This window comes from Scyliorhinus torazame, chromosome 15 (genome assembly GCF_047496885.1).
Source record: "Scyliorhinus torazame isolate Kashiwa2021f chromosome 15, sScyTor2.1, whole genome shotgun sequence".
Lineage (NCBI taxonomy): Eukaryota > Metazoa > Chordata > Chondrichthyes > Carcharhiniformes > Scyliorhinidae > Scyliorhinus > Scyliorhinus torazame.
Genome location: NC_092721.1, coordinates 88,645,393 through 88,664,331, shown reverse-complemented (window position 1 = coordinate 88,664,331; position 18,939 = coordinate 88,645,393).

Genomic DNA, 18,939 nt, shown 5'->3' with positions numbered 1-18,939 from the left:
CCATAAAGCCTATTCCCGGATAGATTTCTTTAAAATGAGTAGGGCACTAATCCCGAAAGTGGAGAGAACGGAATATTCGGCTATAGCCATCTCAGATCACACCCCGCATTGGGTGGAGCTGGAGTTGGGGGAGGTGAGGGAACTGCGCCCGCTGTGGCACCTCGATGTGGGACTGTTGGCAGATGAGGAGGTCTGCGGGCGGATCCGGGGGTGTATTCAAAGATACATGGAGGCCAACGACAATGGGGAGGTGCAGGTGGGGGTAGTCTGGGAGGCTCTGAAGGCGGTAGTTAGGGGAGAGCTAATTTCCATTAGGGCCCATAGGGAGAAGAGAAAGAGGAGGGAGAGGGAGAGATTGGTGGGGGAGATATTAAGGGCGGACAGCAGCTATGCAGAGGCCCCCGAGGAGGGGCAGCTTAGGGAGCGACGAAACCTCCAAATGGAATTTGATCTTTTGACCATGGGAAAAGCAGAGGCGCAGTGGAGGAAAATGCAGGGGGCGGTATATGAGTATGAGGAGAAGGCAAGCCGGATGCTGGCACATCAGCTTCGTAAGAGGGAGGCAGCGAGGGAGATTGGTGGAATTAGAGATGGAGGGGGAAATACGGTGCGGAGTGCGGTGAGAATAAACGAGGTATTTAGGGAAGTCTATGGGGAATCTGTATAGGTCTGAGCCCCCGGAGGGGGGGGGGGGGGGGGGGGGGGGGAGAGAGAGGAGATGCAGCGATTCTTGGACCAACTGAGGTTCCCGAGGGTGGAGGAGGAGCAGGTGGCTGGTTTGGGGGCGCCAATTGGGCTGGAGGAGCTGGTTAAAGGATTGGGGAGCATGCAGGTGGGGAAGGCCCCTGGACCGGACGGGTTCCCGGTTGAATTTTACAGAAAGTATGTGGATCTGCTGGGCCCGTTGCTGGTGAGAACGTCTAATGAGGCGTGGGAGGAGGGGACCCTGCCCCCGACAATGTCCTGGGCGCTGATCTCGTTGATTTTGAAGAGGGATAAGAATCCATTGCAAAGTTGATCGTATAGGCCGATTTCGCTCCTCAATGTAGACACTAAGTTGTTGGCGAAGGTGCTGGCTACGAGGATTGAGGACTGTGTCCCGGGGGTGATCCATGATGACCAGACAGGGTTTGTGTAGGGAAGGCAGTTAAACATGAATGTGCGGAGGCTCTTAAATGTGATCATGATGCCCTCGGTGGAGGGGGAAGCGGAGGTAGTGGCGGCTATGGACGCGGAGAAGGCCTTTGATCGGGTGGAGTGGGAGTATCTCTGGGAAGTGCTTGGGAGGTTTGGGTTCGGGGAAGGGTTCATAAGATGAGTCGGGCTGTTATATAGGGCCCCAGTGGCGAGTGTGGCTACAAACCGGCGGAAGTCGGAGTACTTTAGGTTGTACCGCAGGACGAGGCAGGGGTGTCCCTTATCCCATTTGTTGTTTGCACTGGCAATTGAGCCGCTGGCCATGCCACTGAAGGAGTCTAGGAACTGGAGGGGATTGGTCTGGGGGGGAGAACACCGGGTGTCGTTATATGCTAATGACCTGTTGTTATATGTTGCAGACCCAGTGGAGGGGATGGCGGAGGATATGCTGATCCTTAGGGAGTTTGGGGACTTCTCGGGCTATAAGCTCAACGTGGGGAAGAGAGAGCTCTTTGTGGTGCAAGCGGGGGTCCAGGGAAGGGAAATAGACGAGCTACCGCTGAAGAGGGCAGGGAGGAGCTTTCGATACCTGGGGATCCAGGTAACTAGGAGTTGGGCGGCCCTGCACTAGCTCAATTTGACACGGTTGGTGGAGCAGATGGAGGAGGACTTCAAGAGATGGGATGTGCTGCCACTATCCCTGGCGGGTAGGGTGTAGTCGGTCAAGATGACGGTCCTCCCGAGGTTCCTGTTTGTGTTCCAGTGCCTGCCCATCCTAATCCCCAAGGCTTTTTTAAAATGGGTAAGCAGAAGTATTATGGGATTCGTAAGGGCGAATAAGACCCCAAGGGTGAAGAGGGTGTTTTTGGAGCGTAGCAGGGACAGGGGGGGGGGGGGGGGGCTGGCGCTGCCGAATCTATGTGGCTATTATTGGGAAGCTAATGTGGCGATGATCCGTAAGTGGGTAATGGAGGGAGAGGGGGCGGCGTGGAAGGGGATAGAGGTGGCGTCTTGTGTGGGTACAAGTCTGGGGGCGCTGGTGACGGCACCTTTGCCACTTCCACCGACAAGGTACACCACGGGTCCGGTGGTGGCGGTGACTCAGAAGATCAAGGGGCAGTGGAGGCGACATAGGGGCGAGGTGGGGGCTTCGGTCGGGTCCCCGATACGAGAGAACCACAGGTTCGTTCCGGGTAGGATGGATGGGGGGTTTCTGAGCTGGCATCGGGCTGGGATTAAAAGAATGGGGGACCTATTCATCGATGGGACTTTTGCGAGCCTAGGGGCGCTAGAGGAGAAATTTGGGCTACCTCCCGGGAATACTTTTAGGTATATGCAAGTGAGGGCGTTTGTGAGATGGCATGTGAAGGAATTTCCGCTGCTCCCAGCACAAAGGATTCAGGACAGGGTGATTTTGGGTGTATGGATTGGAGAAGGCAAGGACTCGGCGATCTATCAGGAGCTGCAGGAGGCGGTGGAGGCCTCGGTGGAGGAGTTGAAGGGTAAGTGGGACGAGGAGCTGGGGGAGGAGCTGGATGAAGATCTGTGGGCTGATGCCCTGAGTAGGGTTAATTCTTCCTCCTCTTGCACCAGGCTCAGCCTAATACAATTCAAAGTTGTCCATCGGGCGCATATGACAGGGGCGAGGCTGAGTAGTTTTTTTGGGGGGGAGGGGGGGGTCGGTTTTTCTGTTCTGTTTAGGTTAGAGTGGGGCATCTTTCCTCACTGGCGTACTTATTTGTTAAATGGGGGTTATTGTATTTTGTTGGAAAACTCACGTATAATTTTTGCTTGTTTTGTGCTTTATTTTTATTTCTGGTTGGTGTGTTTTGTTGAATATCGTTGAAAATTTGAATAAATATATATATTTTTTAAAAAGAAGTTTAGTTTATTAAATTGATGTGCCATCAATGAACACAAGGCGAGTAGTGAACGTAACTGAGGCTTTAATAAACTAAACAGAAAGCCTCCTGGCCTCTGATCCCGAACTGGGTCAGAGGCGGAGACTAGCCATCTTTATACCGAGCCCGAGGGGAGGCGGAGCCAGCAGGCAGTAGTTTACCACATTACATGTAATACAGTAGCCGTTTACCACAATACACATATTATATACTACAGTGGTTTACCACAATATTGATATTCAGATATTCTGAGCAGCCACCCTACACATGCCAATGAATGTCTAAACGCCTGTTTAATGCCTCTGTAATGCTGAATAACTGCTGGAGTTAAAGTTCAATATCTTGCCTTCATCAGAGGTCAGGAGAAGCAGGACTGCTTGTCTCATCCTAAAGACCACTGCTGACCCACCGTTACCCACCTTCACCCTCCCAATACCCACTTCAAGAACACTGGCAAAAAATTTGAATCTCTTCAAACTGCTGTTCTCCCTGGATGCCTGATTACTGCTCTCTCGCTGGCCAGAAATATGCTGATACAATTGGACATTCAACTTCAGCTGCGTTTCAGGCCTTCAGCTCCTGGTCTCACTCCAAGGATGTTGGTAAATCTGCACCTGAATATAGACCTAAACTAATTTTTATCCCAAAGGAGAAAAACTGAGTTGGAACAAAGGAAAGCATAAGAGAGAAAAGAGAAATAATCTGCAGTTCTAAAATAAATGACCCATCATTTTCCTCAAGATACCCAAAGGACTTCATACAAGTGCAATCACTACGTAAGTCACAGCCATTTTTCAGATGTCAATGAACTGCATGACCTGTTAATTTTCTTTCACTGGGGAAGGAAGGTACTGATAGTACCTTTTAAGGTAGGTATGAAGGAGGAGAGTGGTGGCAGAATGGCTCTAGCAGGGAATTCCGGAAACCTAAGTAGCAACAGGCAGGGTCAAAGTATTTTGAATGTAAGCTTTTCTGCAGATTGGACCTTGGGACTTTTAGAATCCACTTACCCAACAAGGAAATGAGATCAATTCAATGCCTGATCTGGAGTACAAAGCAGCCCACCCATGGTGCCTTAACTTAATTTCACATGCTGACACCACACTGACTGTGTGGAGTTTATACATTCTCCCACAGGGAGGAAACTCTGCGTGGGTTTTTTCCGGGTGCTCCGGTTTCATCCCACAGTCCAAAGATATGAAGGGTAGGTGAATTGGCCATGCTAAGTTGCCCCTTAGTGTGTCCAAAGGTTAGGTGGGGTTACGGGGATACGGCAGGGGAGTGGGCCGAGGTGGGGTGCTCTTTCAGAGGGTCAGTGCAGACTCAACGGACCGAATGGCCTCCTTCTGCACTGTAATGATTCTCTATGCATACTCCTCTCAGTTGCCATTTTCAAGCATTGTCGGCTACATAATGCCTAAAAAGTTGTTTATATGGAACAAAATTTCTCCTCCATATCTCTAAAGTAACGGTACAATTTTGTATAGGAAATTAACTCTTGCAAAGGTTTTGATACAATACTGACAGCATAAACCTTGCACATCAAAGGTAAACAATAACCATTTCAGAGCACAGAACGCAATTTATTCCTTTCTATTTCGAAGGTGCTTGACCATATGAAATAATTCTAGGAGATAGTTTCATGCAAAGATATGGAGTGGGATTCTCCGACCACCCGCCGGACCGGAGAATCGCCGGCCGGGGGGGGGGGGGGGGGGGGGGGGAGGCGGTGTGAATCCCGCCCCGACACCGGCTGCCGGATTCACCAGCGTCGGTTTATCGGCGGGGGCGGGAATCGCGCCGCACTGTTCGGGGGCCGTTGGCAGCGGCCCCTCCGGCGATTCTCCGGCCCGCGATGGGCCGAGTGGTCGCCCGTTTTCAGCGGGTCCCGCCGGAGTATATTACAGCAGGTCCGTACCGGCGGGAACTGGCTCTGTGGGCAGCCTGCGGAGTCCTCGGGGGTGCGCAGGGGGATCTGGCCCCGGGGAGGGGGGGGCACATGGTGGCCTGGCCCGCGTTTGGGGCCCACCGATCCACCGGCAGGCTTGTGCCGTGAGGGCATTCTTTCCCTACGAGCCAGCCGGTGTAATGATCTGCCATGGCTGACGCGTAGAAGAAACCCACTGCGCATGCGCTGGGATGACGCCAGCACACGCTGGCGTTCCCGCGCATGCGCCAACCCGTGCCGGCCGGCGGAGGCCCTTCTGGGCGGCCCGACACCGGAGTGGTTCACGCCACTCCTCGGCGCCGGTACGCCCCACCTCGCCGGTTAGGGGAGAATCCCGCCCATGGGACGGGATTGGGCGGAGAATTGGTTCCGATGCCAAAATCAGGTTGGCTCCGGTTTGACACCGATTTGACTCCAAATTGCAATTCTCCATCACCTCAGCAGCGGCATTAATGTTTACCCGAACGCACGTACAGTCAACACCGTTTGCACATCATTAGGGGGCCCAACCCGGAATTCTCCGGGGCCTCCGGGATTCTCCGCTTCCGATGGGCCGTGTTCCCAATGGCGTGGTTCACTTGTGCTTTTAAAAATAGTGAAACCAGCGTGGTGGCTGCTGAGGGAGAGAGAGAGGGGATGGAAAGTGTCCAACATCGCCATAGTTAGATGCAGTTTTGCCGCTCGCCAGGAGGCTTCTGCCAGGGCCGGGGGTAGTAGCGGGGAGTGGCCATGGGTGGACTGTGGGGTCGGGGTGTGCGGACACGGAAACACCATTACCACAGCCGGCACGGCAGCCACGGAGCTGCGCATGCTGCTGACTGCCCACTGTGAACTTAGTGCCACGGGTAGTACAGGTGTCCCCCGAGGCCACAGCAGTCGTTGTCTCCGGTCGTGGCAGAGGTGACGCGGACGCCTTTGCGGTCCTTTGTTCGAACGATGATGTAGTCTATTATCTGTCAGCTGCCATGAGGTCTTCTGGCGGAAAAGGATGTTCACGATGACCAGGTCATGTTCTAAACATCTTGTCAGGAGGAGGACGCTGTTGGCGTTTGTTTTCCCCATACCTTCCCTGCCTAACACGCCCTTCCAAAGGTTTGTGTCCTTCCCGACTCTAGCATTGAACTCACCGAGCAGAATCAGCTTGACTCCCTTTGAGATGTGGGACAGCATTTGGTCGAGGGTGGAGTAGAATACCTCTTTTGTCTTGTCCGTTGCATCTAGGGTTGGGGCATAGGCAGTGACGGCTGTGATGTGCTGCTTCTGGGCCAGGGTGAGCTGTCGGGTCATGAATCGGTCGCTCACCCCGCAGTGGGGTTTGTTCAAACATCCGACCAATTTCTTTGTTACGGCAAAGCCGACCCATAGAGAAAATGTTCTTCTTCTGGTTTGCCTTCCCAGAAGAAGGTGTATCCACCACCTTGTCTTTAAGCCGGCCTCCTGCTGCCAGTCATGTCTCGCTCAGGGTGGCGATGTCAGTATTGTGGCGTCAGAGTTCCTGGGCTGTGATGGCAGTGCGAAGTTCAGGTCTGTTGCTCTTGAGGTTGTCCATAATGGTCCTGACATTCCAAGTCCCACAATTCATTTGGATGGGTAATGTGGGTTTGGGCTGGAAGATGCCTGGCGTGGATTCTTTTAATGTGGAGCAGTCATTGCACACCAGCCACCACACAGTCCCAGTGGAGCGAGGTTTTGGCCCAGTAGCAGGGAAATTTGAGATGACAAGAGACCAGGCTTTGCTGTAGGCCTGGGACTAATACACACTCATCATCCTCCAATTATCTGCCTGCCTATCACAACCTCACATTTAAAGGCTGATGTCATTTTCATTTTTCCCTCCCCCTCGTGACGTGCAGTGTCGCCTTTGCCTACACTGTTCCTCTCCCCCGCTGCTGTTCCTCTCTCCCCACTGCTGCTCCTCTCCCCCCCGCTGCTGCTCCTCTCCCCCCGCTGCTGCTCCTCTCCCCCCGCTGCTGCTCCTCTCCCCCGCTGCTGCTCCTCTCCCTCCGCTGCTGCTCCTCTCCCCCCGCTGCTGCTCCTCTCCCCCGCTGCTGTTCCTCTCCCCCCGCTGCTGTTCCTCTCTCCCCACTGCTGCTCCTCTCCCCCCGCTGCTGCTCCTCTCCCCCCGCTGCTGTTCCTCTCTCCCCACTGCTGCTCCTCTCCCCCCGCTGCTGCTCCTCTCCCCCCGCTGCTGTTCCTCTCCCCCCGCTGCTGTTCCTCTCTCCCCACTGCTGCTCCTTTCCCCCCCCGCTGCTGCTCCTCTCCCCCCGCTGCTGCTCCTCTCTCCCCCTGCTGCTCCTCTCCCCCTGCTGTTGCTCCTCTCCCCCCGCTGCTGCTCCTCTCCCCCCGCTGCTGCTCCTCTCCCCCCGCTGCTGTTCCTCTCCCCCCCGCTGCTGCTCCTCTCCCCCCACTGCTGTTCCTCTCTCCCCACTGCTGCTCCTCTCCCCCCGCTGCTGCTCCACTCCCCCCGCTGCTGCTCCTCTCTCCCCCTGCTGCTCCTCTCCCCCCGCTGTTGCTCCTCTCCCCCCGCTGCTGCTCCTCTCCCCCCGCTGCTGTTCCTCTCTTCCCGCTGCTGCTCCTCTCCCCCCGCTGCTGCTCCTCTCCCCCCACTGCTGCTCCTCTCTCCCCCTCCTGCTCCTCTCCCCCCGCTGCTGCTCCTCTCCCCCCGCTGCTGCTCCTCTCTCCCCCTGCTGCTCTTCTCCCCCCGCTGCTGCTCCTCTCCTCCCACTGCTGTTCCTCTCCCCCCGCTGCTGCTCCTCTCCCCCCGCTGCTGCTCCTCTCTCCCCCTGCTGCTCCTCTCCCCCTGCTGTTGCTCCTCTCCCCCGCTGCTGCTCCTCTCCCCCCGCTGCTGTTCCTCTCTTCCCGCTGCTGCTCCTCTCCCCCCGCTGCTGCTCCTCTCCCCCCACTGCTGCTCCTCTCTCCCCCTCCTGCTCCTCTCCCCCTGCTGTTGCTCCTCTCCCCCCGCTGCTGCTCCTCTCCCCCCGCTGCTGCTCCTCTCTCCCCCTGCTGCTCTTCTCCCCCCGCTGCTGCTCCTCTCCTCCCACTGCTGTTCCTCTCCCCCCACTGCTGATCCTCTCCCCCCGCTGCTGTTCCTCTCCCCCCACTGCTGATCCTCTCCCCCCGCTGCTGTTCCTCTCCCCCCGCTGCTGTTCCTCTCTCCCCGCTGCTGTTCCTCTCTCCCCGCTGCTGTTCCTCTCTCCCCGCTGCTGTTCCTCTCCCCCCCACTGCCGCTCCTCTCCCCCCGCTGCTGTTCCCCCCCCCCGCTGCTGCTCCTCCCCCGCCCCCCCCCCCGCTGCTGTTCCTCTCTCCCCGCTGCTGCTCCATAATGCGACCATCAATTCACATGAGACGAAGAGTTGAAGTCAACAGTGGTTTTAATCAGCTAGATCTGTGCCTGCCTGCGACTGCTCTGAACTGAGTGCCGCCTATAGGCTGCAGATCTATATACCTCCCCCGAGGGGGCGGAGCCATAAGTAGAGCCCACAAGGGCATCAACATAAGACAATACAATGAAATGCAATACAATGGTGAATGGTAGCAGTAATACATTCACCACATTCATCCCCTGTTAAAAATTGAAGTCCAGCAGGGGTGAAGTGGGCTCACAGATTGAGTCTGTCCGGCGCCTTGATCGTTCGCTGCAATCGTCTGAGCTCTGGCTTCGCTGCGGGCACGGGTGTTGGGCTCGTTGACTCCGTTAGCATGTCGTCTGGAGCTTCATCACTGTAGGTCGGTGATGGGGGGAGGGGGGGAGTAGGCCATGTAGGGGCGGGGGCGATGTTCGGTGTAGGAAGGGGGGTTGGGGTAGGTTATGGTCGCAGGGGAACCGGCGGGTGCCAGATCTCGGAGGGAGACTGTATCTTAACGGCCGTCGTGGTGCGCCATGTAGGCATACTGAGGGTTGGCGTGAAGGAGCTGGACTCTCTTGACCAGGGGGTCAGACTTATGGCTCCTCACGTGCTTTCGGGGGAGGACAGACACCGGTGTTGTCAGCCAGGACGGAAGCGAGACCCCGGAGGTGGATTTCCTGTGGAAGACAAATAGGCGGTCATGAGGGGTCTCGTTCGTGGCTGTGCAGAGGAGCGACCTAATTGAGTGGAGCGCGTCGGGGAGGGCTTGCCAGCAGGAAACTGGGAGACTTCTAGACCGTAGGGCCAGAAGGACGGCCTTCCATACCGTCGCGTTCTCCCTCTCCACCTGTCCGTTTCCCCGGGGGTTGTTACTGGTAGTCCTGCTCGAGGCAATGCCCTTACCGAGCAGGTACTGGCGCAGCTCATCGCTCATAAACGAGGAGCCCCGGTCACTGTGGACGTAAGTGGGGAAACCAAACAGGGTGAAGATGCTATGTGGGGCCTTAATGACAGTGGCCGAGGTCATGTCGCGGCATGGGATGGCAAAGGGGAAGTGGGAGTACTCGTCAACGACGTTAAGAAAATACACGTTGCGGTCAGTGGAGGAGAGGGGCTCTTTGAAATCGTCGCTGAGGCGTTCAAAGGGGCTGGGATGCGTTCACCAGGTGGGCCTTGTCTGGCCGATAGAAGTGTGGCTTGCACTCCGCGCAGACTTGGCAGTCCCCGGTCATGGCCCTGACCTCCTCGGTGGAGTAGGGCAGGTTGCGGGCTTTGATGAAGTGGAGAAACCGGGTGACCCCCGGGTGACAGAGGTCATTGTGGATGGCCCGGAGTCGGTCATCTTGCACGCTGGCGCACGTGCAGCAGGACAGGGCATCTGGGGGCTCGTTGAGCTTCCCCGGACAATACACAATATCGTAATTATAGGTGGAGAGTTTGATTCTCCACCTCAAGATTTTATCATTCTTGACCTTGCCCCGCTGTGCGTTGAACAGAAACGCTACTGATCGTTGGTCGGTGAGGAGGGTGAACCTCCTACCAGCTAGGTAGTGCCTCGAATGCTGCACAGCTTCCACCATGGCTTGAGCTTCTTTTTTTGACCGAGGGGTGTCGAATCTCGGAGACGTTGAGGGTACGGGAAGAAAAAGCCACGGGCGTGCCTGCTTGGTTAAGGTTCACGGCCAGGGCGACATCTGACGCGTCGCTCTCCACCTGGAAGGGGATGGACTCGTCCACAGCGTGTATCACGGCTTTAGTAATGTCTGCCTTGATGCGGCTTGAGGCCAGGCGGGCCTCAGTCGTCAGGGGGAAAATGGTGGCTTTGATAAGTGGGCGGGCTTTGTCCGCATAGTTGGGGACCCACTGGGCATAATAGGAAAAGAACCCGAGGCCTCTTTTCAGGGCCTTGGGGCAGTGGGGAGGGGGTGGGGGAGTTGCAGGAGGGGGCGCATGCGGTCGTGATCGGGCCCTAGGACTCCATTTTCCACGACATAGCCGAGGATGGCTAGTCGGTTGTGCGGAAAACGCATTTCTCCTTGTTGTAGGTGAGATTGAGGGCTTGGGCGGTTTGGAGGAACTTCTGAAGGTTAGCGCCGTGGTCCTGCTGATCATGGCCGCAGATGGTGACGTTGTCCAAATACGGAAACGTGGCCCGCAGCCCGTACTGGTCCACCATTCGGTCCATCTTTCTTTGGAGCCGAAGGGAACCCTGAGGAAGTGGAAGAGGCGGCCGTCTGCCTCAAAGGCAGTGTAGTGATGGTCTTCCGGGTGGATTGGGAGCTGGTGGTATGCGGACTTCAGATCTACCTCTCCCCCCGCTGCTGCTCCTCTCGCCCCGCTGCTGCTCCCCTCGCTCCGCTGCTGCTCCCCTCACTCCACTGCTGCCCCTCTCTCCCCGCTGCTGCTCCGCTCTCTCCGCTGCTGCTCTTCTCTTCCCGCTGCTGCTCCTCTCTTCCCGCTGCTGCTCCTCTCCCCCCACTGCCGCTCATGTCTCTCCACTGCTGCTCCCCTCTACCCGCTGCTGCTCCTCTCTCCCTGCTGCTGCTCCTCTCTCCCCACTGCTGGGGACTAATGGCAATCCCACAATCCTTAGGGAGTACGAGCTTCCCCAATGAGAGGGGGGGGAGAAATCATCAGCAGATTCCCTGCATAAATAGACCTGGCCAGTTTTATTCTGTTTTATTACTATCAATAACAACATCTGTAAACTTATGACTGTGGTTCGTTCTTTACCCTTTAACCTGTGGACCCAGACCTAACACTATCTTAGAGAGGCACTCAGCACATGGTGTATGTCTGAGTGGCTTGCTGTGAGCTCTGTGCACTGAGCTGTCTCCTGCTGGAATGAGCGGGTACTGTGGTGTTCCCCATTTTATAGTGCGTGTGCTCTTGCTTGTGATTGGCTGTGATGTTGCGTGTGTGTTGATTGGTCCGTTGATCTGTCCATCAGTGTGTATATGTGAGTGCACCATGATGTTTATCTGAATATCCTGCCAGTACGCACAAGGATGCGTTATTATTTCCGGGCAAAGAACATCACCGAAAACGAGCGGCAGGTGGTCATTTTGCTCACCGCCTACGGCCCGCATATGTTTCGGGTGATTAGGAGCCTTACGTACCCAGCTGCACTGGACACCAATGCATTTGATGAACCTGTGAACTTACTGGGGCAACATTTTAACCCAACCCCATCCACGATAGTCCAGCATTTCCGGTTTAATACTGCTGAGAGGACCCCAGGAGAATCCCTTGCAGAGTTTCTATCCAGGCTATGCAGGATTGCGGAGTACTGTGACTATGGTGAGACCTTATCAGAAATGTTAGGCGACCGTTTGGTTTGTGGTATTAACAATGCGGCCACCCAAAGAAAGTTGTTAGCCGAGCCAACATTGACTTTTCAACAGGCCATTCAGATAGTATTTTCTCAAGAGAGTGCAGAATGGGGAGTGCAGGAGCTGCAGGGAATGGAGATGCATGCCTTGGGGTGCAACCCCTTCTGTCCAAAAGCGTCTCCCCGCACCCCTGCGGTACCTTGGGCGAGGCGATGTCCGGGTCGATGCCAGCGGCCGTCGGACATTCCTCCCCGAAGGGGACTCTAAGCCTACGAGTATTCTCTGGAGCACATGCCAGGAACCCAGATAGCGAATGCCGACGCACTGAGCCGATTGCCTTTATCGACCAGCCCCATGTCGACCCCCACGACCGGTGAGGTGGTTGCAACCCTAGATTTTATGGACTCCTTGCCTGTCACGGCATCACAGATCCGTGAGTGGACCCAGACGGATCCAGTCCTATCAAAGGTTCGGCACATAGTCCTGTATGGTGGGCAGCATAGACAGCTCCCAGGCGGGCATTTTCCTCCAAGCTGTCCGAATTTAGCGTGGAAGACGGTATCCGCTTGTTGGGGACGCGTGTGATTGTCCCGGAAAAAGGAAAGGAGCTGCTACTTAGAGACTTGCACAATGGGCATCCGGGTGTGACCAAAATGAAAATGTTGGCCCGGAGTTATGTCTGGTGGCCAAGCCTCGACACCGACATTGAGAAGGTGGCCCAAAACAGCTCCATTTGCCAGGAGCATCAGAAGCTTCCGCCGGCCGCGCCCCTACAACACTGGGAATGGCCAGGCGGTCTTGGGCGCGCTTGCATGCGGATTTTGCCGGCCCTTTTCAAGGATCCATGTTCCTTCTATTAATCGATGCCCAGTCTAAATGGTTAAAGGTGCATAAGATGGTAGGCACAACATCCTGCGCAACAATCGAGAAGATGCGTTTGTCTTTCAGTACGCATGGCCTCCCCGAGGTGCTGGTCACGGATAACGGCACTCTGTTCACAAGTGAGGAGTTTGCGAGGTTTATGAAGATGAACGGAATATGCCATATCCGCACCGCTCCATATCACCCGGCTTCCAATGAGTTGGCGGAGCGAGCAGTGCAGACATTCAAACGGGGCCTAAAGAAGCAGTCTTCCGGGTCTATGGACACGAGGCCGGCTCATTTTTTGTTTTCATACAGGACCACTCCACATGCGGTAACTGGGGTAGCTCCCGCGGAACTCCTAATCGGCCGGAGACTTAGCACCCTCCTTAGCATGGTTTTCCCAGACATTGGCGCAAAAGTATGCAGCACTCAAGAATGGCAGGGTCATGGTTTTTCGCGGCATCGGCCGATTCCGCAGTTTGCGCCCGGTGACCCAGTGTTCGTTCAAAATTTTGCTGGTGGTGCCCAGTGGGTCCCTGGCATTATCGTTCGCCGACCGGGCCTGATCTCTTGCCAGGTGCAAGCACAGGGTCGTCTCCTGCGCAAACATGGTGACCACATTCAGTCAAGAGGACCATCTCTTCCAAAGATCCCCCGCCACCGGAGCTCATTTCTCCAGCCACAGAGACCAGACACAGTGGAGAGTATTCCTCACAATCTTCCTCTGGTGCTGCACTCAAAGCCTGCGCAGGTCGTTGCAGAACCGCGTGGAGATAGAGACGACGAGATGACGGAGGCAGCGGACCTCCGATTCAGAGATGGAGACACAGGACGCCTCAGAGGGAGAGTCCTCGGGCCCACGGCGCGTGGATGTACAACCGTTACGCCATTCATCACAGATGCGCCGTTCTCCGTCTCGTTACACGCCGCCCGATCCAGCGCCTCGTGCAAATGGTGTCCGGCCTGCGGCAAAACGAGTCCGACGCCCTCCTTCACCAGGGTCTTCGGTGGATTCCTTGGACTTTGGGGGGGGGGTAGGGATGTTATAACCTGCCTGCTTACCACTGGCTGGGGACTAATGGCAATCCCACAATCTTTAGGGAGTATGAGCTTCCCCAATGAGGGGGGGTGGAGAAATCATTGGCAGATTCTCTGCATAAATAGAGCTGGGCAGTTGGAACCAACTGGAGAGGAGTGAGCAGCTAGGAAGTTGTTGCCGCTGTTGTATATATATGTACACACCCCTGTACACACCCCTGTCAGCATCAACGGGGCCGAGATGGAGATGGTTAGCAGTTTCAAATTCCTAGGGGTGCACATCTCCAAAAATCTGTCCTGGTCCACCCACGTCGACGCTACCACCAAGAAAGCACAACAGCGCCTATACTTCCTCAGGAAACTAAGGAAATTCGGCATGTCCACATTGACTCATACCAACTTTTACAGATGCACCATAGAAAGCATCCTATCAGGCTGCATCACAGCCTGGTATGGCAACTGCTCGGCCCAGGACCGCAAGAAACTTCAGAGAGTCGTGAACACCGCCCAGTCCATCACACGAACCTGCCTCCCATTCATTGACTCCATCTACACCTCCTGCTGCCTGGGGAAAGCGGGCAGTATAATCAAAGATCCCTCCCACCCGGCTTACTCACTCTTCCAACTTCTTTCATCGGGCAGGAGATACAGAAGTCTGAAAACACGCACGAACAGACTCAAAAACAGCTTCTTCCCCACTGTCACCAGACTCCTAAATGACCCTCTTCTGGACTGATTTCATTAACACTACACCCTGTATGCTTCATCCGATGCCAGTACTTATGTAGTTACATTGTATATGTTGTGTTGCCCTATTATGTATTTTCTTTTATTCCCTTTTCTTCTCATGTACTTAATGATCTGTTAAGCTGCTCGCAGAAAAATACTTTTCACTGTACCTCGGTACACGTGACAATAAACAAATCCAATCCAATCCAATAAATGTTATTTCTTTCTATCCTTCAACTCGTGCTGGATTTTTCATGGCCCTCACAAAACCGCCTCTCTGACTAGGTGTATTTTCACCAGGTCCGCGCTCTCTATAGTCTCTGATGTTCTGAGTCTCTGGCTCTCGTGCGCTGCGCTTTTGAAGTGGTGAGGTGTGCTAACTGGTCGATGGGTGGGTGGGCGTTTTGTTTACGTGAAGCATATGAGTAAATGGTGCCTGGTGTTCAAATAAGTTGTTGGGAGAATACTTGGAAGATCAATGCTGTCAAGGGTGGGGGGGAGGGAAGCTGGGGATGGAGGAGGCTGAAGGTTCCATTGTAGGAGATGTGGACCCCTGTTCTTACTGGCCTACAAGAAAAAAAACAAATAAAATTTATCTGCCTTTTCGGGGCCCCTCTGACAACGACTTCTCATCCCTGAATTGCCTGGCAGTTGTATTATTCCTTGTGTCTGAATAAAGCTCGTAGACTTACAGTTGAAGTGGATGCTTTATTTGTCTGAGTTCATTCTCTCTCCAGCGCTTATACTATGTTATATCTGAGCTGCCTGTCTGTGTCCTGCTCACCAGCTGCCGTTCCTGTGAGGAGTCTCCAGACTTCCTTTTTGTCTATATATATGCTTATATACATCTCTGGTTCTCCCTCTAGTGGTTACTTGGTTGTAGTATATTTATATTAACCCCTTGTTTATATACAGTGATGCATATCACTACATCCCCTTTTTTCTTTTTACATATTTTCTGTACTTTGTTGAAGAAAATTGTACAAAACACGTAGATAAATGATGATATGTACAAGTTGTGATGATATTGATGATTATACAAAGTCAATTAATATTTATGAGTCCAATCTTAATTTAAAAAATTCTGAGTCCAACTTTATGATTTTATTCTGTTGAGTTTTTTTCTCCTGTTGTTGATGTGGTGATGTTGATATTCTAATTTCTTTGTGAATGTCGTCAGGGTTCTTGTGTTTAGGTAACCAACAAGTCATCACAAGGTGTTTGAATGGTTCAAACCACTTACGTTGACTGACGTGGACTTTTTTCGGTGCTTGTGGTATCGATTTAGTGTGTCATCTACCTTGAAAGCTCGTGTGCTTGTTTGTTCTGGAGCAAATTTGAATTTGTGAGATTCGTTGTCATGCCATGGTATGTTTGTACTCTTGTCATTGTTTTGTAGTGTGCTGTTGTATTGTCCTTCATGTGCAGAGTTGTACCATGTTGTATAGGTCGTTGCTTCATTGTTGTTATTTCTGTCATTTCCGTCTTTGTTGTTTTCGTTGTTGTTCTTGTTGTTTTTGTTGTGCTTGTTGTTTCTGTTTTTGTTGTTCTTGTTGTTTTTGTCGTGCTTGCTGTTGTTGTTCTTGTAATTTTTGTCGTTATGCTTGTAGTTTTTGTTGTTGTTATTGTTGTGCTTCTTGTTGTTTTCATTGCTGCTGTGGTTGTTCTAGTTTCTGTTGTGCTTTTTGTGGTTTTTGTTGTTCTTATTGCACTCAATGACTGTTCCGTGTGGATAATTTGAGTCATTCTCAAAGTTATTGGTGTCAGTGTCCTTTGTGGTATCTGCTGTTTCATTGAGAGTTTCTACTTGAGGATTGTGAGAATGATCTGATGTTGCATTGATGTTGGTGACATCAGGCATTTGTGATGGATTTGATTCCTCTACTTTAATTCCTTCGTGCTCCTCTTCTGGAGTCATTTCTGGTTGATCAGCTTCATCTTTGATCTCTTGGTGCTCCTTTTCTGGAGTCAACGTCGTCAAGATTCCATTTTCTTGTAGGTTGTCAAGAGTAGATGAGGTTTTAATTGATGCGGTCTCACTAGGCTCATGAGTGGTTGTGCTTTGATTGTCAAGTTCTTTTGTACAGACGAGCCGTGATCTGTCAGTCTCGCTGTGATCTTGCACATCTTGTATGGGAATTGTGATTTCTTTATCATTTGTCTCACATACAGTGGGTAGACGTACATTGCCTTCTTGTTGATTATGTGAGCTTGGTAGACTTTCATAGTCTGCTTCTGTTTGCTCAGATATGGTGGGTAGACCTTCATGGCCTTGTTCATGCATGGATTTCGCTATGGAGTCTCGAGTTGCTTCCATTTTGGAGTCTGTCAACGAGCTCTCTGTGGAGGCTTGTGTCGCTCTCTCTGTGGAGTCTTTCATCACTCTCTGTGTGGAGTCGTGCAGTGTTCTCTCTGTGGAGTCGATCTGTCCTCTCTCAACAGAGTCTGTCAGTACTCGCTGTGTGGCGCGTTTTCTTTTTGTGTATTTGACTGGTTGCTGTCATCCAATGTATCGACGATCTGCCATTGCATCATGGTATTGGATTCACCTACCATGAGTAGAGTCGTGTTGAGCTTTTCAACCGTGTCACTGATGCTATGATTAGCATATCTGAATAACTCAGCCATGTCTAAATAGTTTTTTTTTGATAAACAAATCATCTTCTTTGGGTTTGGATTTGTTGTTATGCTCTTCACTTTGGGTGCTGAAAATTGCTTGTTCCAGGGAGCTGCAAAAATTATTTTCAACTGCTGGTAGAGGTTCAGGCAATGTTGTGCCTTTTGAGATTGAATTTTTTGGTTTTGTGCCTTTAAGATTCTTGTTTGTGATTTTCGGGCATTTCCCCTTTAAGTGGGTGTGGTCTGAGCCTTCTGATGTTATGACGTTCGTGACATAAAGTGTGGGACTCGATTGCGCATGCGTAAATCGATTTTTCTTTACTCTGCGCTTTTTCGTAAACTGTGCATGCGCAAGTTGCGCATGCGCATATCCCTCTTCGAACTGTGCGCTCTTTCTGTTCAATTGCGCATGCGCGGCTTGTGCTTGCGCAGATCCATCGGCGAACAGTGTTCAATCTTCTTTTGGCTGGGCTTGCGCATGCGCAGAACGATCTGCTTCCAAGACGGCAGTTTCCAACTGCACATGCGATGCTGCGGTTTCTTGCGCATGCGCATACTCAGATTTGCTTCTTTTGTTCCTCGGGCTGTTTAAAATGTGCTCAGACGCCATTTTAACTTATTCAGACCCGTGGAAAAGAACTTTATCGGCGTTTTTTTCTTGTTAAAAACGTAAAGTTATTTTTTTCTTGCGATCTGCACTTGTCAATCGCGATTTCCAGTGTTAAACCTTTCTGTTCTGATAATGATTGTTTGAATTTTGCATCGCTCATTCCCTGTGCAATTTGCTCTCCAAGCATTGAATGTATTAAAGCAGCATTGTTACTGGTGTTACAGTGATCTTCAAATGTTTAAAGTATTACTTCTAATTTGGTGTTGTCGTCACCTTTCAAGTAATTAAAGCAGTTATAGATTTCTCTAGCTTCATGTCCTGCTAGTTGAAGTGCTATTTTCATTTCTTCTGAGGCCATGCTCAACTCATTAGATGCGATATATAGTTTGAACGTTTGTTTAAAAATTTTCCATCTGTGACTTAAATTACCGGTTGTTTTCAGCTGCGGTGGAGTCCCAATGAGTTTCATCGACTCAACGAAGTCTCCCCACGTACGAGTTTTCTTCTGTTTTCGGTCTTTCTGTCTACATCTTGTGTAATCTTCTAGTAAGCATTCTCCTGGTACCATTATTATTCCTTGTGTCTGAATAAAGCTCGTAGCCTTACAGGTGAAGTAGATGCTTTATTTGTATGAGTTCATTCTCTCTCCAGCACTTATACTATGTTATGTCTGAGCTGCCTGACTGTGTCCTGCTCACCAGCTGCCGTTCCTGTGAAGAGTGTCTTGACTTCCTGTTTGTCTATATATATATATATATATATACATCTCTGGGGCTCCCTCTAGTGGTTACTTAGTTGTAGTGTATCTACATTAACCCCTTATGTATATACAGTGATGCATATCACTACAGCAGTGAAACCACAACTCCATGTAGGTCTTTGGGTAAATTTGCAATCAGACCACAATGACATTGTGGTGGCTCGAGAAACACCCTGGAGGCTTCCAGTCAAAACAAAGGGCTTTATTAAAGAAAGATAGAGGCTGCTATATATACAGGTGCAGAACTCAATAGGATGGGTCTTATCCCTTCAGCTCTATGGTCCACACTGCAGGCCCTAGCTCCCAGGGCCCAACACTAACTTGTTATTGGCCATGGTTCGTGCGCTCCTATGCGATTGGCCCTCAATCGGTCAGATGGGCTGTGAGGTCAGCTCATTTAAAGGGACTATGCGACCACAGATATCATCAGATCACAACTGCATATTGAAAGAATACCACTGCCTTTCAGACCACTTCTTCTCATCTTTCAAGAGGGAGTGACAGGAAACCAAGACAGGTTTATCTTATACTTTCCAATGCATCATAATAGTAATGAAGTCTAACAGGCTTATATACTATCATTATCTGAGAGCAGAGTTGGTTTTGAAATTGATGCTGCTCAGTAGCTACGTGTAAGCTAAACATGGTCTGTCT